The 3,534-nt window shown below is 40.7% G+C and overlaps 1 pseudogene; it reads left to right on the top strand.

Moving 5' to 3' along the window:
• LOC118113134 lies at positions 1-3,013 on the top strand (annotated as a pseudogene).
• The last annotated feature ends 521 nt before the right edge of the window (positions 3,014-3,534 follow it).

Here is a 3,534-nt window from a genome sequence, read left to right as displayed (position 1 = left end):
CATGAGATTTGATGGTGGGAGGAGTTTCTTGTGTGCGGGCCACTTGTGGTTCCTCCTCAGTGGCAGTGACATATTACAACACACAGGGCAGTTTATATTGACCTGTCAGAGTTTGATCAGGGAATCTTCTGCTGCAGATTCATCCTCAACAGACCGCGGGGCTTAGAGAAAGGTACGTTACATTTGCCAGATTACATGACCTTAAGTTGTGAAAAGGAACTATCACGACAAAATTATTAGACCAAGACTAAAATCTTACGTTGGATTTGAATAATAAAGCATTAATTATTTCCGTACATTTGCCGCCTTTCTGGCTTGACAACTACTTCCAAAAAAGATTTGTTTGTATATACATTTATGTACATAAAGCCTGCTGTATGTGTTTGGATGTAAATGTGTTTACACAGTGACACTATGGGGAATTGATATCTTTATGGAGACAAAAAAAAATGATTCAATATTGTGGTGAGAACATGTTTCTAGTAGGGTAAAAGGTAGAGAGAGTGTGTGTGTGTGTGTGCGTGTGTGTGTGTGTGTGTGTGTGTGTGTGTGTGTGTGTGTGTGTGTGTGTGTGTGTGTGTGTGTGTGTGTGTGTGTGTGTGTGTGTGTGTGTGTGTGTGTGTGTGTGCGCGTCTCAGGCTGTCAGGAAGATTACAGAAGGATCCAGGTTATCAAGCTTGACCCAGAAAACATCCCTGCAAGGTTTTTAATTAGCTTTTTCTCATATTGTTCTCGGCATCAAAAACAATCTAAGTAATTAAGTACATGAAGTGGATTTATTTTTTTGTGTTTTATTATCTGTGGTTCAGATTTTTTATTTTAAAGTTCTGTTGATCTGATGTCGATTTCACTCAGGAAAACCTGGTGTGCAGTTTATATGTGGTGCAAAGCTTACTGAGAAAAACGTTTTGTTTTCTTTCTTTTCTTGAGTTTGGAAGTTGGTGTCGTATAAGATTTGTCTCATTGTCTATTGTGGGTCATAAAAAGGTTGTGAAGCAGCGGGTCATGATTGTTGTTACCCCATGATTACAGAGTTCAAGTCATGACCCCGCAGACAGCATCCTCCCCAGGCCTTTTAGAGGAACTGACATAAGTGAAGTCATTTTTTTTTTTGTGGAATGAATGTCCTGATTTTTAATTCCAGTTTTCAAATGAGGTACATTTTAATCTTGTGTATTAATTATGGATTGTTATTGAACTCTAGATTAACATTTAAATGTTTTGTTTTTGATTCAGGTTCAAAGACAATGATGGAGCTAATGACTGATACCCCTCTCAACGTCACGAACACATCAGACATCACTGGAAGAAACAGCTCCTTGTACGAAGACTACGAAGATTATGACTACAAGGACGAGCACGCTGAGCTGAGACAGTCCCTCAAAATCATCGCTCTCATTATTTTCTGCCTGGTCTTTGTTCTCGGTGTGTTCATGAATGGAGTGGTTATCTGGGTGACCGGGTTCAAGATGAAGAAAACCGTTAACACCGTTTGGTTCCTCAATCTCGCTGTGGCCGACTTCCTCTTCACGGCGTTCCTGCCTCTGGGTGTGACGTACTTGGCTCTGGATTACCACTGGCCTTTTGGAAACTTCATGTGCAAACTCAATGCCCTTGTACTACCCTTGAACATGTTTGCCAGCATCTACATCCTGGTGATGATCAGTGTGGACAGATGTGTGTCTGTGGTGTGGCCCGTCTGGGCCCAGAACCCCCGAAGTGTACGCAAGGCGTCCTGCGTGAGTCTGGGTGTTTGGATACTGGCTCTGATTCTCAGCGCTCCATCCTTCATCTTCAGGGACACTACGCCTGACAATGAAGACATCATCTACTGCTACAACAACTTTGCCCTTTCCGACGACTATGAAACACCATCAGTGAAACAGCTGGGACAGTTTCGACATCAGGCCATGACCATCACCCGCTTCCTCCTGGGATTCGTCGTCCCCTTCACTGTCATCGTCTCCTGTTATTCTGTGATCATCCATCGTCTCAGGAGGAACCGCACCCTGGCCAGCCAATCAAGTCGCCTCTTCAAGATCAGCACTGCTGTCATCACCACTTTCTTCCTTTGCTGGGCGCCGTTTTACTGCATTACTGTAATCGAGATGTTTTATCACATGGCGAACCACAAGAGTGAAGCATTGGGCCACGTCATCACTATCTGTGTCCCTATAGCAACCAGCCTGGCCTTTCTCAACAGCTGCCTGAAATCCACTGCTGTATGTGTTCATTGGCAAAGATCTTAAGGAAAAAGTCCGCAAGTCCATCCTGAACCTGTTGGAGACTGCCTTCCAGGAGGAAGAGACACACTCTTCCACTAACACAAAGTCAACAGACAGAGACAAGCAAGCTAGTAATACCGAAGAAGCAGAATAATGTATAAATTCTGCTGGAGAAAGCACACGTTTATCTTTACAGAAAATAGGATCTTATCACCAAAACATCTTGAATTTCAAAAATCACCCAGAAGGCATTGCAAAATATGCATTCCATAAATTTATGGTTGAAAAACAGAAAAACTGTGAGAAAAGGGAACTTAGTTTCTTCGTCTTTCACATGCACGCGAGTTGTGATGCATCCTGTGACAAATTCAGAAAGATAGAGAATTATATTTGTTGTTTATGGGTCATCATTTAGAATATATTAATAACACAGTAAAAATAATATTTTGATGAAGAACATCATGTGTTTTTTTCTGTACAATATAATTATGGTTAAGCTGGAATATAAATCTACAGTGTAAAATAGTGCTGTGAACAAACAGGTTTATAGAAAGTTAATTTCCCATCTTCCCCCTCATACCCAACCCCACCCACTGATGCCATTGTGTGTGTGTGTGTGTGTGTGTGTGTGTGTGTGTGTGTGTGTGTGTGTGTGTGTGTGTGTGTGTGTGTGTGTGTGTGTGTGTGTGTGTGTGTGTGTGTGTGTGTGTGTGTGTGTGTGTGTGTGAGTGTGAAAGTGAGAGATATTTTTGACTGCTACATGTCCATTGCATGATTTAATAAACATGTTATTCAGCTAAGGACTGATTCCTGAGAGACTAACAAAGAAATAATGTACATTACCATTAGATTATCATGAATAAAGTAGCAGCTGCATTGTAAACTTGTATAGAACAGCTTCATTTGATCTTTAAATCATTGCCAGTTTTTTGGGGGGATTTCGGGATGTCTATTTTTGGGGGGTCTGTTGATGATGATGATGGCTGTTATTGTGATTCTTGTTACCACCATTATTTCCATGAGAAAAATATTATCAGGACTTGACTACCTTTTATCTCATCATCACCTTATAATATCACATTACACTGTGACAAATATGTTTTACCATATAAGGCTGCAAATCACTTATTATAAGTTGCTTTTATCATGATATACAATCATTGAATGTCTTTTTACATAGGAAAAATACTTTAGTAGAATGGTTTGTGCATCAGGGCAAATTTTGTTTTGTATTAAAATTCATTTCAAACTTTTGGACTCTTTGATTGCTTCGATATTCTCCACTGATGCAAAGGACCGGCTCCTGTGA

This window comes from Hippoglossus stenolepis, chromosome 8, assembly GCF_022539355.2.
Source record: "Hippoglossus stenolepis isolate QCI-W04-F060 chromosome 8, HSTE1.2, whole genome shotgun sequence".
NCBI classification, from domain to species: domain Eukaryota; kingdom Metazoa; phylum Chordata; class Actinopteri; order Pleuronectiformes; family Pleuronectidae; genus Hippoglossus; species Hippoglossus stenolepis.
This window is presented reverse-complemented; position numbering and strand designations above follow the sequence as displayed.